Genomic DNA, 18,020 nt, shown 5'->3' with positions numbered 1-18,020 from the left:
ATACATTTTAATAATAACTGATTAATGTGGTGCTTTATGGTTTATAAAGACTACACAGTACATATATGACCTCATTTGATCAACTAATCAGCTAACATTTAATAAGTATTTACCATGCACTGGATACAGTAGTATGTGTTAGGGATAATATGATAATGATAGTTAACATTGATTTAGCACTTTTTTGGTAAATAGTATTTTATTTTTTCCCAATTACAATTAAAGATAGTTGTCAACATTAATTTTTATAAGATTTTGAGTTTTAAATTTTTTCTCCCTCCTTAATTTACATCCCCCTCTCACCAAGACATCAAACAATCTGATATCGGTTACATATGTGCAATCATGTAAATATATTTCCACTTTAGTCATGTAGTGAAAGAAGAAACAGAACGAAAGGGAAAAGCCACAAAAAAAAGCAAAACACGAAAGTGAAAATAGTATGTTTGAGCTGCATTCAGACTCCATATTTCCTTCTCTGGATGCGGATAACATTTTCCATCACGAGTCTTTTGGAATTGCTTTGGATTATTGTATTGCTGAGAAGAGCTAAGTCAATCATAGTTGATCTTTGCACTCTGTTGCTGTTACTGTGTACAATGTTCTCCTGGTTCTGCTCACTTCACTCAGCATCAGTTCACATAAGTCCAGGCTTTTCTGAAATCTGCCTGTTCATTGTTTCTTATAGCACAATAGTATTCCATGACATTCATATACCACAGCTTATTTAGCCGTTCCCCAACTGATGGGCATTCCCTCAATTTCCAATAAATTGCCACCACAAAAAGAGCTGCCATAAATATTTTTGTACATGTAGCTCCTCTCCCCTTTTTTATGATGTCTTTGGGATAGAGACCTAATAGTGGTATTGCAGGATCAAAAGGTATGCACAGTTTGATTGTCCTTTAGGCATAGCTCCAAATTGCTCTCCAGAATGATCAGCTTACAAATTTGGTGTCCAAATTTTCCCATTTTTTTTCCAACATTTATCATTTTCCTTTTCTGTCCTATTAGCCAATCCAATAGATGTGAGGTGGTACCTGAGAGTTGTTTAAAACATTTTTTTCATATAATTATTATTAGCTTTAACTTCTTCTTCTGAAAACTGCCTGTCCATATTCTTTGACCTTTTATCAATTGAAGAATGACCTATATTCTTACAAATTTGATTCAGTTTTCTATATGTTTAAGAAATGAGGTCTTTATCAAAAACACTGGCTGTAAAAATTGGTTCTTATGTTTCTGCTTTCCTTCTAATCTTGGTTGCATTGATTTTGTTTGTGCAAAAACTTAATTTAATCAAAATTATCCATTTTGCATTTCATAATGTCCTCTATCTCTTATTTGTTCATAAAGTCTTCCCTTCTTGATAGGTCTGACAGGTAAAGTATTCTTTGCTCTCCTAATTTGCTTATTGTATCACTCTTTATGTGTAAATCATGAACCCATTTTGACTTCATCTTGTACATGGTGTGAGATGTTGGTGTATGCCTAGTTTCTGCCTTACTATTTTCCAGTTTTCCCAAGCAGTTTTTGTCAAATATTGAGCTCTTATCCCAGAAGCTGAAGTCTTTGGATATATCAAAAAGGAGATCAATGAAATCATTTACTACTGTGTCTTGTGTACCTAATCTGTTCCACTGATCCACTAACTTATTTCTTAGCCAGTACAAATAGTGTTGATGATGGCTACTTTATGATATAGTTTTAGATCTGATATGGCTAGGCCACCTTTGCTTTTTTTTTCATTAATTCCCTTGATATTCTTGACCTTTTGTTCTTCTAGATGAATTTTGTTGTTGTTGTTGTTGCTTTTTAGATCTATAAAACCATTTTTGGTAGTTTGGTATGGCACTGAAGAAGTAAATTAGTTTAGGCATAACTGTTATTTTTATTATATTGTCTTGACCTGTTCATGAGCAATTGACATTTTCCCAGTTGTTTAGATCTGACTTTATTTGTGTGAACAGTGTTTTGTAATTGTGTTCATAGATTTCCTGGGTTTGTCTTCGCATGTAGACTCCCAAATATCTTATGTTGTATACAGTTATTTTAAATGGAATTTCTCTTTCTATCTCTTCTTGCTGAGCTTTATTGGTAATATGTAGAAATACTGATTAATTATATCGTGTAACTTTGCTAAAGTTGCTAATTATTTGAAACATTTTTTTACTTGATTCTCTGGGATTGTCTAAGTATACTATCAAATCATTTCCAAAGACTGATAGTTTTGTTTCTTTCTTGCCTAGTCTAAATTCTTCATTTTCTTTTTCTTCTCTTATTGTCAAAGCTAACATTTCTAGTACCATATTGAATAATAATGGTGATAATGTGCATCCTTGTTTCACCCCTGATCTTATTGAGAAGGCTTCTAGCTTATCCCCATTACAGATAATATTTGCTGATGGTTTTAGATAGATATTATTTATCATTTTAAGGAAAGCTCCATTTATTCAGTGGGTAGCCACTGTAAAGATGAGGGTAATTATAAAAGACCTAAAGGTACTTGAGCAGAGCTTTGAAGAAAGCTATAGATTCCAAGGACTGGAGGCAAGGAGGAAGAAAACTGGTACAAAGTCACAGTGACAGGAGATAGGTCACTTGTGAGGAATGGCAAGTAGGTCAACTTAGTTGGAAGGCAGATGAAGGGGACTAATGTACAGTAAGTCTTGAAAGATGAACCAATTCAATTTGCTTCCCATGTCAAAGAGAAGAGTTTATACTATATCCTAGGGACAGCAGGGACTCAGGGGAATAGGGTGGCCAGATCATTGCTTCAACAATATCACTTTGGCAGCTTTTAAGAAAACTAGAGTGGAGACGAGGAGACTAAAGGTGGAGAGACCAATTAAGTCCAGTAAGTCAATATGTCCAAAACAGAACTCGTTATCTTTCCCCCTAACCCTTCCCCACTTCCTACCTACCTTATTACTGTAGAGGGTAGACCATCCTGCTCGTCCCTCATGTTCACCATCTAGGAGTCATCCTGTATTCCTCACTCTCTCTCATCCTCCCATATACAATCTGTTGCCAAGGTCCTCTGATTTTACCTTTACAACATCTTTCAAATATGCCTCTTTCTTTCCTCTGATACTGCCACTACTCTGGTGCAGGCCCTCATCACCTCATGCCTTATTGTGTATCATAGCACAATGCACAATAGCAGCACCCACTGCTGATGGGTCTGCCTACCTCAAGTATCTCCCCAATCCAATTTATCCTCCATTCAACCACTAAAATGATTTTCCTAAAATAGAGATTTAATCATGTCACCCCCCTCCCCTACCCCCTCTACTCAATAAACTGCAGTGATTTCCTATTGCCTCCAGAAGCAAATAAAAAATGTCATTTGGCATTCAAAGTCCTTCATAACCTAGCCTCCTCCTATCTTTCCCATCAGCAGTTTCACGATTAAGACACTCCATCTTTCAGCTCCAGGCATTCTCTCTGACTGTCCCTTAAGTCTGAAAGACTCTCCTTCCTCCATTCTGAGTACTGACCTCCTGGCTTCCTTTAAGTCCCAAATAAATCTTATCTCCTACAGGAAGCTTTCCCCAACCCCTCTGAATTCCAGTGCCGCCCCTATGTCAATGATTTCTTATTTATCCTCTATATAGTCTGTTTTGTATATATTTATTTGCATGTTGTCTCCCCCATTAGATTGTAAGCTTGAGGGCAGGGACTGTCTTATGCTTTGTTTTGTATCTCCAGTGCTTCTCACAGTGCCTGGCACATAGTATGTACTTAATAAATGTTTATTTAATTGAATCTGAGTTCAGCTAAAAGGCAAGGGTGGTGACAGTGTGGAGTGGGGAGAAGGTAATAGATAAAAGAAATGTTATAGAGACAGAGTAAACAACATTTGTCAATAGGCCTATTAGGTAATACAGGTATTATTAATACCATTTTATGGAAAGCAGATAATAAAAATATCTGATATGTGCAACAATATATTTTTTAGTTTCCAAAGCACTTCACATACATTATCACAATAATACTACAAGCATTATTTTCATTTTATTAATCAGATTGATAACACTTAGAGAGTTTAACATGATAAGCAGTTCTCACATAGTGAAATAAACACTGGATTTTGGATTTAAAAGACTGTAGCTTGAATCCTTGTTTTTTTTTTTTTAGCCTACCAGTCATGTGTCTTGGATAGGTCATTTAGCTTTTCTGTGATATAAGAAACTGAAGCACAGTTTTGGAAAGTAATACAGTAAAATGAAAGGACTGAAGATAACCCAGATTTGAATCATACCCATCAGATACTATTTAACCAAGTCACAACTAAGTGTGAATCAGGCAATTCTCTCTTGATCTATGATCTGCATTGGTTGACTTAGTCCCATAGAGAAGAGAGTTTCTGACTGGAAAAACAAAATAACCACAAAAATGGACATTACCACTATATGTGTACTTATCTTCTGCCACTTATCAGATTATAAAAATGGCAATCCTTAAGGGCAGGGCCTATATCATGCTTTGTGTTCGCCTTCCCCCAAGGGAGTGCCTTCCACATAATAAACTTTTAATAAATTTGATCATTTGAATAAAGTCATAAAATTATATGTAGCTCCTGTTTGGTTTCTTTTGTTTCTCAAACAGTCCCACATTCTAGTTTTTACTGCTTGTTCTAGAAGCATTGATCTCTTTTGGGATTTCTGAACCTTAACCAGAATTTCTGCCTCTCTCCACCTAGCTTCTTATATAACCAATTTGAGTAGTCTAAATTTACTGTATATAGTCACAATAATTTCTTTAATATAACAAGGACACCAAAGGCCCTTTCAAGGATAAACTCTTGGCTATCACACTGAGCGATCAAACTTCTCCAAGTTCAAATAGCCCAAAATATCAATGCTCAAGCTTAAGGAGATAGAAGCAAGGATGGATTTAAGGAACTAACAATCAATATTATTTAGAAGAGTGTCACTTGGCTCTAACATGGATCAAAAGACAATAACTCTAAATGTATACATGAACATAGGATCATAGGATTTAGAGCTTGAAGGCATCTTACATAATGTATAGTTGAACCTTCTTATTCTACTGATAAAGAACCAAATGCCCAGAGTGCAGACTTCAATTCAATAAACATATATTAAGCAACTATTGTGCACCTGGCATTTTGCTAGGTGCTAGGGATACAGAAAGAGGCAAAAGACAATCCCTACCCTCAAGGAGTTTACAATCTAATGAAAAGCTTATAATCTAGTTGGTTGGTTGTTGTCCTTCCTTCTCAAAGAGGACCAAAATGACATCACTATGATAGAGTCAAGTTTCAATGTGTCTGACTGTGGCTGACCAGACCACTATGAGCTCAGAATGCTCTGCCTCAGGTCGGGTACAGATAGTCCGTGTGAACATTTGGGGTGGATACTCTAAATTTGTGCATCCTGCATTTCCTTTGAGCTGTTTCAATTCTGCTTTGCTCATAGAGCACAGCACCTTCTCTGATGTGGGCATGCTATGCTAAGCTGTCCTGTGCCAGTGTCTCCCATGTCACACAATCAGTTCCAAAGTTCTTAATAGAGACCCTGAGAGTATCCTTGTATCACTTCTTCTGACCACCATGTGAGCACTTGCCCTGTGTGAGTTCTCCATAAAATAGTCATTTTGGCAAACGTACGTTTTGCATTCAATGCACTCAATGCAGCCTCTGAATGTATGGATCAAATCTCTGCCACTTGTGCTAATTTTGGCCTAACAATTAACACCAATAAAACACAGGTGCTCCATCAGCCACCACCACACCATCCATATGTGGAACCATCAGTTACAGCAAATGGAGAAGTTTTGAATGCTGTGGATAAGTTCACTTACCTTGGTAATGTACTTTCCAGGGATGTACACGTTGATAAGCTCAGTGTTTGGGAGGCTCCAAAGGAAAGCATGGGAGAGAAGAGGTATTAGACTGACTACCAGATTGAAGGTCTACAGAGCCATTGTGCTGACCTCATTGTTACATGCCTGTGAAATCTGCACAGCATACCAGTACCATGCCATGAAACTAAACTGCTTCCATTTGAACTGTCTTAGGAAGATTCCGAAGGTCATCTGGAAGGAGAAGGTACCAGACACTGAGATCCTTACTTGAACTAAACTGCCAAGCATTCAAACTCTGCTTCAGAGAGCACAACTCCGATGGACTGGCAACGTTGTTCAAATGCAAAAACGCTTGTCAAAAAAGACAACAAAGTGACAACCGTCAAAGCCCAAAGTCAAACAGATAGGAAATTGGTTCCAACAGAGCATCATCCCCCTGTGTAAAGAGAAGTATCATTATCAGAGAAACATTAGACTTAAGCTTCATATAAAAATACTTATTTTTTTTCCTTTAGTCCTTGGGCATTTGCCCCTATAAATGGCAATAAACACAGACATCCCAAAAAACACTAATAATCTTTGTCTTTTCCACATTATTAATTAGAGGCAAATTAAAAAAAAACTAACTTAAATCATACTTCCTGAAACAAAAATGTAATTGAATTTTACATTTCTAGTTGTGAGACTATCCTCAGTTGTGAAGTTATCTTTTCAATAGCCACACCACTAAAGATGATAATCCCCTGCAAGACTGTCTTCCCTGGTTAGTTGCCTCACTGAATAACTCCTTCTCTTGCTAGGAAATTAATATCAGTTTAATGGTATGAGACCATGACTGAAAGAGACCTGGAGGTGAAGTATGTTTTCTTTAATTTCCTCTACAATGGTCATGGTTTTGATTGTGGAACAGAAGGTATGGATTTATAACATGATGTGTGATTGAGCAACAGCTGTCAGCAATAGAATTCTACGAAATTTTCATAATGAGAACTCAAACCATGCAAAATGTACCTGGCTTTGGGTTTCACTACAAAGCTCCAAACTCAGTCTAGATTTTGGAACGATCTGGTCTGAGTTATATATTTTTGCCAACCTCAAGCTCCTCCACCCCCACTCTCTCACCTCTTCCCCATTTCAAATCATTGTTTCAATAAGTAGAGCCCACTATAGTCTGTCATTTGTACATTTGTGGCTCTAGGCTGTCTTTCTTTTCTGTGATGGGATGTTGTCTTGGGATGTGGAATGTTGGAATTTTTTTTTTCATTTTCCCAAAATCTAGGCCCTAAGGATGAAAAAGGATTTGATTCTTTTATCTATCAAACATCAAAGGCCATATGAGAGTATATTTCAAAATCTTTGTCTTTGTCAACCTTAAAAAGAGACAGGACCTAAAAACAGCGCAAAATATGAAAGGTTGTCATACCTTACCAATTTAATCATTACTGTCAGTTAGTGAATAGACTGCTAAATCAGAAGTCAAGAGGCCTGAATTCTGTCACTCAGGTGGTAGAAAGCTATTTTCACTCCTCTATGCTATTGTTCACTATAATAAATGGAGCAAAAATAACCACAACTTATTTGGAGGTTGAGAGAGTAAATTAGCTGATATTTACAATTCCTCTCAAATACCAAACTCCATATTCCAACCTTAATTTCTGATAACTGAATATAGTCACTCCCATCTGCTCTATATCAGACATGCCATTCATAACATCTTCCACAAGGGTTCTTCTTGTTTTATGTGGTGAATTCCCCATTCCTTTTCATGGTGATGATAATGTTGGAAGGAACCTCACAATAGAAAATATAGCATTCATGTTTATGTAGTGATAGCTGTGTGACCCTGAGCAAGGGTTTACCTCAGTTTCCTCATCTGTAAAATGAGGTGGAGAAGGAAAAGACAAATCACTCCAGCATCTTTGTCAAGAAAACTACAAATGGGGTTCCAAAGTTGGACATGGTTGAAAAATGACTAAATTAGCCAAGTTGCCTATGCTTCTAAAGCAAGGCCCCAAGGGAAACTAGTTATCAAACACCCATTGTTTACACTTATGCAACAAAATCTTTGTGTACAAACACACCCAAAGAGTTGAATCCTGTTTATTTTCTAAAACCAGGTTATATTTGTTTTTCAATTTTGGGGGTAAGGGCATGTTTGATTAGAATTTTACAAGTATGGTAAACTCCTCATATGGAAACTTCCTCCACCAGGGCAGATCAATAACTTACTGTAACTTACAGCTTTATAGAGTTGACTGGGACACCAATAGATAACATGACTTACCTTGGGTAACAAAGCCAGTATCTGTCACGGTCAGGGTTTGAATCCAGTCTTTTCTGCCCCCAGATAGGTACTCTATCTACTATACCGTAATACTTGTTTTCAGTTCTAATGTCAATTTAGTAAATCACATTTTACTGGAACTCCTTTATATATAGAAAACAGAACTAAATAATCACTATTATTCCTAATAAAAATTAGACCTGATAGCAATAATAATTATTAATTTTTGTGAACTTTGTATACTCTATTTACAGAGGTGAAATATTCATAGAGGTCTTGGGAAACCTCAAGTTGTAATAGTAATTGTCTCTTTGACTCTGTAGCTTTATGATGTTCCGACCTTTAAAGCAAATTAACAACCTGCCTGTTTAGAAATATTGATAGAGTAGCTGTATTAGTTAGGAAGATTTAAGCTTAATTCAAGGAAAAACTTCCCAATCCAAAGTGGATTGGGCTGGATAGTACCTGGATAGGTACTGTGTCCCCTAGAGTTCTTCAAGCAAAGGCTTTATGATGACTCTTCAGATATAATGTTGGGATTTTTTTCCATGAATGGATTAGACTAGAAGGTCTCAAGAGATCACCCTCAACTGTGGCGTTCAGTAATCTTGGGAATTCATCATTTCAAATTTTCAAGAAAGAAATGTAGACATTCCATACATGAGATCCCCATTTTTAAAGTTCCAGCTCTCATTCCAAGCATATCTACATAGGCTAATCAAAGCAGTAAGTTTGCAGAGGGCTTACCTCATTTGAATCTGAATTATTAATCATATACCTGGCTTGTACATCATTTAAAAAAATTCCCTTTCATTCTTTTCAAAGTATTGTGTTTTAGATTGTTATGACTTAACATGAAGGTCATGAAAAGATAAAGCACCTAAATACTGTTTTCTAATTTTGTTAATGTTTCCAGCTCATTTCCTATTTTCCTGCTGATATTACAAAATCCCTGCCAAAAGTGTTCAGGCAAGTCGTGGAGATTTAAATAACGGACATCCGATCCAAACTTTTGTGGATAATTAGAGGATTGAGTATCTTGAAGAATAAGGTCTTTTTTTCATTACTCATAAATAGTTTGCTTCTATGGATGTTTTATTACCTAGTGAGGGAAAAATACACTGCAGAAAACACTGACACACTTTTAAGAGTATTCACTTCATATGCTGGAGAGCCAAAACCAGCATAAAATAACCCATTTTCATCAACTATGCCGAAAATGCGTTTGTTTCTCTGTTGTTAAGAAAAAGGAGATGGGGGGAAGCCAGCTGCAGAAACAGATGTTACTAAAATATCTAGCTATCACATAGCTGGCCCAATTGGAACTAGATATTGCTGGTCCCCTATAGGAAGAACTTTAAATTCTGCAGTGGCTGCAGCAAAATTGACAAAGAGATCAGAAATGATTTATTCAGCAGGATGTATATATCATTTCCTGCAGACTTGAACTTAAGCAACCCACATTGTACTTGGCCATGTCATTCAGCAACCAACCTTACCCACCCTACCCCCTTGCAAAAATGCTCAGTCTGGTGCACTTGGGGAGAGGATTATCACTCCACACCCACAAAATCAATTTTTAAAAACTGGCAGTCATTCCCGTCTAATGTTTGATTTCCGTTTTTAGTTAAATTGAATTTCCTTCCCACTTTAGATATACCAACATGCATGAGGTACTGGTCTCTAACTGTAAGAAGCTGAAGAAAACAGAAGTTATGTAAAAGAAAATGCTTATGACTCAGGGAAGTGAAACAAATTAGGTGTGTCATCATTCCCAGTATCACGGATTTAGAGGTATCTGAGCAATCACTTGGTCCAACCCATATATTTCACTGAAAGGGAAATGGAGGACCAGAGAAGGTGAGTTGCCCAAACCTACACAGGTACCAAGTTAAAAAGCTAAGGTTTGAACCCATGTCCACTTAGTTAAAGGACCACAGATCCAGAGCTGGAAGGGACCTCAAAGGTCATCTTGTCCATTTGCCTCATTTTTACAGAGAAGGCAATTGAGGCATGAGGAGGTCAAATGATTTGCTCCAGGTCACAGAGGACACAAACATCAGAGCTGGGATTTGAAGTCAGTGTCTCTGACTCCCAAGCCAGATTTCTTTCTACTGTGCCATTCTATCTCAGTTTCTCTCTAAAAATGAGAGCACCAATCCTGATCAGAAGACTTATGTTGAAGCTTCAACTCAAATTTTTCATTGCCATGTGACCCTCCAGAATCAAGTTTAAAGATGTATGCTTCAGAGGGAAAGATCTCAGAATTTGAAGTGAGAGGATGTGGGTTCAAATCCTTGTTCTCCTTCTTACTACCTGTATGATATTGGTCAACTCACTTGACATCTTTGGGTCTCAGTTTCCTCCTTTGTAAAATGGACTAGATGGCCTCTTAAGTGCCTTACATTTCTAAATCTATGATCCTATACTCCTTTAATCTTCTTTCTTCCTTGATGTAAATAAAGAACTGTATACTTACTGAGTTCAAATGACATTAAGATATTGTTGGATAACATTTCCATGAGATGAAGCAGCCACTTAATGGGATTTTCTAGCATTCTCACTATGTTTGATCTATTTTATCTTTTATAATAGATGAATAAATAATGAGTATAAAACAGAGTCAAAGGCTTATAATCAATAATCATAGTGATGCTAATTGTAGGAACAAGGCCAGCCACAGACAAAACTATGAAGTAGTCAGATCGTGTTTTCCTCCCCTAGCTTCCTATTCTGTTCCCTTTTCTCCACTCTATAGTGCCTCACATGCCTTTATGCTCTTTTTCTTCATCCTGCTCTTTTATGAAATCCTCCCCTCAGGAAAAGATCTGGTAAATTTTATCACATGAAGATTGATAAGCCATAGTACCTTACGTCTCTCAGAACATTTTTTAAAAAATTTTCTCAGAGGAGAAAGGAATGACACGTCAGTCATAGAACTAAATGGGCAAGAAATATTTTTAAATCCAGGTTTCCACATTCCTAAAAATCCCTCACTTGATCTTATCATCCATTACACAGTCATATTCTATCTCTTCTCCTTTTCATAGACAAACTTTAGACAAGATATGTGTACATTCTTTGCTTACATTTATTCACTTCTTACTCACTTCTAAAGTCCTTGCAATCTGGCTTTCTATTACACCACTATACTGAAAATGCTCTCTACAAGGTTACCAGTGATAATTCAATGACCTTATCTCAGTCATTATAATACCACATGAAACTTTTGTGCATACATTAATCTTAGTAATCACCCCTCTTCCAAATACTGTCTCCTTTCTTGGCTTCCATTATACTATTCTCTCTTACATCTTCTATTTATCTGACCACCCAGATCACTTAGTCCTCTTTGCTAGATCATCATACATCTTTTATCTATTAAATACAGGTTTCTCTGAATACTTTCTCCCTGCTTTTTTTCTCTTCTGATGATCTTACCAGCTGTCATAAATTCAAAGATCTTTTTCTAAAAAGATGACTCCCAGATCTAGGTATAACTCTATTTTTCTCCTATACTCAAGTTAAGCATGGCCAACTACCTTCTGGACACTTCTACATATCCATTCAGCATCTCAAACTCAACAGCTCCAAAACAAAACTCATTTTTCTCCCTTCTTAAACATGTCCTTCCCCCTATATTCAAGTATCCACTATCTATCCAACAACCCAAGTTCACAGCCTCAGAGTCAACCATGACTTTTTTTTCCTCTTCCTTACCTCCCACATTCGATCAGTTACCAAATCTTATCCAATCTATGTTCACAGCATCTGCATGCCTGGCTCGTCCCCACTCAATTACACCCCTAGTTCAGGCCCTCTTCACTACTCTCAGACTACTGAAATAGCTCCCTATTTGATCTCTTGGAGGGTAGGCACTCCATTCTCCAATACATCCTCCATATAGTTCTCAAAACTAATCCAAAGACATCCCACTCACCAGTCAAGAATGTTTATTGGTAGCCTCTCACTGCTAAGCCAAAATAAAAATTCCTACACAATAATCTGGTTCCTATCTTGTTTTCCCAGTTTACTTAAAAATATTCTGTTTCATAAAGCCCATAATTTAGCCAAACTGTCCCACTAGTTTTGCCCCAGCCCATCTTCTACTTCTATACTTTCTCACAGAATCTTCCATATATAAATTGCATGCTTTTTTTTTTACCTCTGTCTCACAAAATCCTTGTCTTCCATCCAAGTTCAGGTCAGGTACTACTTCCTGTTTGAATTTTTATTTATCTCCCCAGCTGTTGTAATCTCTTTCCTCAAATTACCTTTTCCTTTTTCATGTACATGTCATATATCTTATTGAATGTGAGATCTTTCAGTGAAGGGACTATCTTGTTTTCCTCTTTGTATCTGTCAGTGCAGTGCTTTGCAATAAAGATTTAATAAATGTTTCTTTAATTGAATTTAGCAAGAGATTTTTCTTTATTGAAGAGTTTGCTTCATGTATGTAACTATCTACTCCTAAGTCAAGCTCTGGGAAGAATAGGTGAAAGACGGTGGCAACTGAATCAAGAGGATATATGCTAGTGTGTCCAAATGGTGAAAATTAAAGCACCCACTGCACAGAGTTGTTATAAAGATCAAATGAGATAGTATTCATAAAGCAGTTACCGTAGTACTTGGCCCACAGTACATAAATGACATGCGTCCTTCCCTCGATCTCTGGAACTAGGATGGTGCTGAGTGAGTGAGGAGAAGTGAATGGATATGTGAGTTGTAGTGAATGTAAATCAATTAAGTGGTTGGATAAGTAAAAGTGAGGGAGAATGAGGCAAGGATGATTTTAACATACTCTTGGGTGAATAGAAGGATATTGCTAGCCCTGGCAGAAACTGGACTATTAGGAAAATGGGTGAGTGAAGGAAAGACAATGCTATCTGTTTAAGGCACACTGAGGTGGAAATGCCTGCATAAATCCAGTTCAAAATGTTCAATAGACAGTTAAACAAAAATAGAACGTATTATTATTATTAACAATAATAATGATAATTGGCACATTTATATAGCATTTTAAGATTTGCAAAGTGCTGTTTATACATTCTCTTATTTGATCATCACAACAACTTGTGAGGAAGATGTAATCATTATGCCCACTTTACAGATAAGGAAATTGAGTCTGAGAATGGTTAAATGACCTGCCCAGGGTCACACTGATAGTTTGAGACAGTTTTTGAAGTCTGGTCTTTCAGAATCAAAGTTCAATGCTTTATCCACTATCCAACCTAGCTGCTCAAATCAGTTCAGTAAAAAGATTAAAGCTGCATACAGAAATCAGAAAATTATCTGAACAAGGAGGGGTAATTAAATCTATGGGAACTTACAAGCTTCCTGAGATTAGAGTGTTTAGAAAACAGGATTTATAAACATTTATTAAGCACTTACTATGTTCTAGGCATTGTGCTTTACAAATATTATCTCATTTGATAAAAAAAGAAAAAAAGGCCCAGGAAAAAGTCTTAGGTTGTACTCACATTCAGAAAAAGACATTTATAAAGGATTGGAAAGCTGGGTAGCAGGAAATCCAACAGAAAGCAACATTATGAAAACACAAAGAGGAGAGAATGCCCAAAGGGAGAGGATGATCAAGTCTCCAATGCTTCAAAGAGATAAAAAATGATGAGTATGATGATAAAAGCTTCACTGTTGCCATTAGCAGGAAGGCAAAATGCATTTATTAAGCACTTACTATGTGCTAGGCACTGAGGATAAAATACAAGCAAAAACAAAGTCCCTAGCCTCGAGGAGCTTAAATTCTAACGGGAGAAGACAATACATTATAATAAAAGGAAGCTAGAGTGGGAGATTTCTGTTCACATTAGGATTTTGTTAAGGTACTGAAAACCAAATTTCAAAATTATACTCTTTATACAACTTAGAGAAGAATTCATTATAATGAATAATAATTACATTATTTATCCACACCAGGAATTTCAGCTTTTGCACATATTTTGTGTTTACTTTCATATGTACATCTAATTTCCTATTATAGGATGTAATTGGCATGAGGGCAAGGATTGTTTAATTTTAGACTTTGTATTCTCACATATGGGAACAAAACAAGCACCTAAATCATCATTGACTTAGACTCAGTTTAATTCAATTAGTATGCTGGACACAGATTCTCTCCTTGTCACCATGGCTTAACAATAGGTTTATAAGGTTTATTTAAAAGTAATGAAATGTTCAGTGACATCTATGTTTTTTTCCTCCTAGCTCTTTAAAAACAAAACAAAACAAAAAAATCCTAAAATGAGCTCTTCTCACTTTTCCTGGAAAGGTATATTGTCCTTCCCATAAAGATTATCTTTACCTGAAGTCCCCATTCAGAAGTATATTTGACAATTAAACAAATAAATAGAATCAGCTACATGAGAGTGAACATGTGAAATTTTTCACAGCCAATTATTATCTATTCTAGATGGATAGATAGATAGATAGATATATCAATAGATAGACAGACAGATAGATAGATCAATAGATAGACAGATGGATAGATAGATAGACAGATAGGTAGATAGATAGATCAACAGATAGACAGACAGGTGGACAGATAGATCAATAGACAGATGGATAAACAGATGGATAGATAGATAATGATAGATGATAGATGGATAGATAGATAGATGATAGATAGATAGATAGATAGATAGATGATAGATAGATAGATAGATAGATAGATAGATCAATAGATAGATAGGAATGATAGTGCCAGGTACTATGCTAAGTGATTTTTACAAATATTATCTCATTTGATTCCCACAATAACACTGGGAGTGTTATCATTATCTCCATTTTAGAGTTGAGGAAACTAAGACAAACAGAAGTTAAGTGACTTGCCTAGGGTCACACAGCTATTAAGTGTCTGAGGCTGGATCTGAACTCAGGTCTTCCTGACTCCAGGCCCAGAGCTTAATAATAATAAAGACAATAATTATCTATTAATATTAATATAGTACTTACTATGTCCCAGGCACTGCGATTAGAGCTTTACAAATGTTATCTCATTTGATCCTAACAACAACCCTAGGAAGTAATTGCTATTATTATGGTAATTTTATAAATGAGAAAATTGAGGCTAAGTCACTTGCCTGGGGTCACACAGCTATTAAATGTGTGAGGCCAGATTTGAACCAGTGCTCTATCCACTGTGCCATCTAGCTGCTTAGAAAGATAGATATGCAAAAGTCTACCCAAAGGAAATTCAGCAGCTTAACAACTCCTATTTCTAGAGTGCTTTGAGGTTTACAAAGCACTTTACTTACAATGCTTCCTAGGTTGCTATTCCCAGCATATTGTTCACGTTCTATTTGTACTTATCTTGAATATTGATAATATTAAATAAATCTTTTGAACCAAAGTCATGAAATTATATCCCACTATATACTTACAACCATTACGTGTGTAGGCATTATTATACATTTAACCTATGAGGAAACAGATACAAAGGGTAAGGGGAACAGTGAGCAACCCCTTCACTTTACAAATGAGGAAACTGAGACTCAAAGAAATTTGGTGAGATGCCCAAGGTGGCACAGATAGAAAGTGGCAGATTCTCTGAGGGTACAAGAAACTGGCAACATAAAGACAGTGGAACCCTTACTGTTCTCCTCCCACTCCACTAAGTGCCCTCCTTAACCAAGGATGAAAAAGATATTTCCTCTACCTGTGGATATTAGTAGCAGCTCTCTGAAAGGCTGTTTTTGTGACTTACATGTTGCAGCCCTGTTGGAGGGCAGGGTAGGGGCAGAATCATCTGAGCTCACAACTAGGTATATCTAATACTTTGCCCAGTCATATAACAGCTGTGCCAAGGCCCTTAGCTTCTGACTTCGCTATACCAATTTCTTCCCCTTAAAAGAGCAAGTGACCACAAAAGACCACTAATTAGAGAAAAATGATTCTCCATTCAAATCCAAGCATGCAAATGGTTCAAGCAGGGAGGCCCCAAACGTTGCAAATGAAGGGGTTTCTGTTCTTACAGCTCTGGAGGGCATGTTGTTATGCTCTCTGCAGTTGGAAGGGAAGAGTCGAGGTGATTAAGTGCTATATACATCGTAAATGCTCAGTAATAATAGGCTATGTTCCATGGTTGTTAGTCACACACAAGGTATGCCTTAGGAAAAATTTGTGCATGAACGATTGTAGAGCAGAGACCTGTAATAATCATCAAATGGACCATATGGAGCAAGAAGACATACAGATGATGGTACTTAACTGAATGTATTTTTTCCCTCCTGTTCCCTAGGGTACTGATTTGGAAGGACTGAGGATGCACAATGGATCTCTGGGATTACCAGAGCCTAAAACACAGAAAAATTTGCAGTTAAAGCCAATGACTGGAATTTGACCCAAAAGAGAATACAAAAAAAATGAGAATTCCAGAATGTCTCTAATATTACATGTATCTTTTATTGAAAATTAATTAGGAGGGGAAGGGAAGACCTTGGGCTCCTGCCTTCCCTCCTGCAGGGCCTGAGGAGCAGACACAAATGCCCACCCCATCACGAAGATATCTTAGCTCCTGGGGGCCTTCAGCAACCCGAAACAGGCAATCTGAGGTTTTGCTGGTGGTGCACAGACCACTAGTGACCTTATTTCAGGAGACCAGAAATTACTGGACCAGAAATCTCAGTTTCTGTTATAAAGATTTTTGACCCTGCCATAGCACCCATTCAGGAGGAAGAGAGGAATGTCACAGCCATTAAAGAAACTGGGGAAGTCAAAGAATCCATAGACAAAAGCAAGATGAGACTGAAAGTTGCTTTAAAGACACCGCTAGACCTCCTTCTATGAATCCACTGCTTTGGAAAACTTCTGACCTTTATACAAATATACATCCACATGTCTCCATTGAAGGCTACAAAACACCTTACATGGATGCAAATATTGTCACAATTTGGGACAACACTGAAGGAGAGTATGTGGCATTGACCTTGTGATTATTGATGGCACTGTACAGATCAAACTCATCACTGAAGAGGTAAGCAAACGTATTGCAGAATTTGCTTTTGAGTATGCCAGGACCAATCATTGAAGTAACATGACTGCTGTGCAGAAAGCAACCATCATGAAAATGTCAGATGGGCTTTTTCTCCAAAAGTTCAGGGAAGTTGCAGAGAATTGTAAAGATATTAAATTTAATGAGATGTACCTTGATACAATATGTTTGGACATGGTACAAGATCCACACCAGTTTGATGTTCTTGTGATGCCAAACTTACATGGGGAATCCTTAGTGATTTATATGCTGGCCCGACTGGAGGCCTTCATGTAAAACTAAGTGGAAACATTGGTGCCAACAGAGTCATGATCTTTGAATCAGTTCACAGAATTGCCGCAGTCATTGCTGGGAAGGACATGGCCAATTCCACTGCCTTGCTTCTGAGTGCTGTGATGATGCTGTGGCACATGGGGATGCATGAACATGTGACAGAAATCAAAACTGCCTCCTGTGTAACAATTAAAGATGGAAAGAGTTTCACAAAAGATTTGGGAAGAAACAGCATTCAGACTTCACAGAGGATATCTGCCGCCCAGTAAAAGACCTCTAGATTAAAGGAAAGCTTCTCCCGGCAGACGCTTTGCAGCCATCGCTACTAATGGACACGATAGAAAAATCTATTGAAGACAATCTACCATCTGTATACTTTGGGATTGCATATTTCTTGACAGAGCAAACATTCTAATTTGGGATTTTTTTTAATATGTTCTGTGCCCAGGCACCCAATTGATCCTCCAGTGCCTACTTCCAATGGCCTTTTTTTCCAAAAGTTTTGTTTTATTTATTAAATGTCTCTCTGATGATAATGTTTTGTACATTGTAAGGATGGATTTCTGTCCTATCATTTTACATTGTTAGCCATTTTACACCTCAGTTAGAAAAGCTTTTCCACCT

The 18,020-nt window shown here is 37.0% G+C and overlaps 1 pseudogene; it reads left to right on the top strand.

Annotated features, from left to right (window-relative positions):
* The first annotated feature begins 6,663 nt into the window (after positions 1-6,663).
* Positions 6,664-17,676, top strand: LOC118847217 (annotated as a pseudogene).
* The last annotated feature ends 344 nt before the right edge of the window (positions 17,677-18,020 follow it).

The sequence above is a fragment of the Trichosurus vulpecula genome, chromosome 4, assembly GCF_011100635.1.
Source record: "Trichosurus vulpecula isolate mTriVul1 chromosome 4, mTriVul1.pri, whole genome shotgun sequence".
NCBI classification, from domain to species: domain Eukaryota; kingdom Metazoa; phylum Chordata; class Mammalia; order Diprotodontia; family Phalangeridae; genus Trichosurus; species Trichosurus vulpecula.
This window is presented reverse-complemented; position numbering and strand designations above follow the sequence as displayed.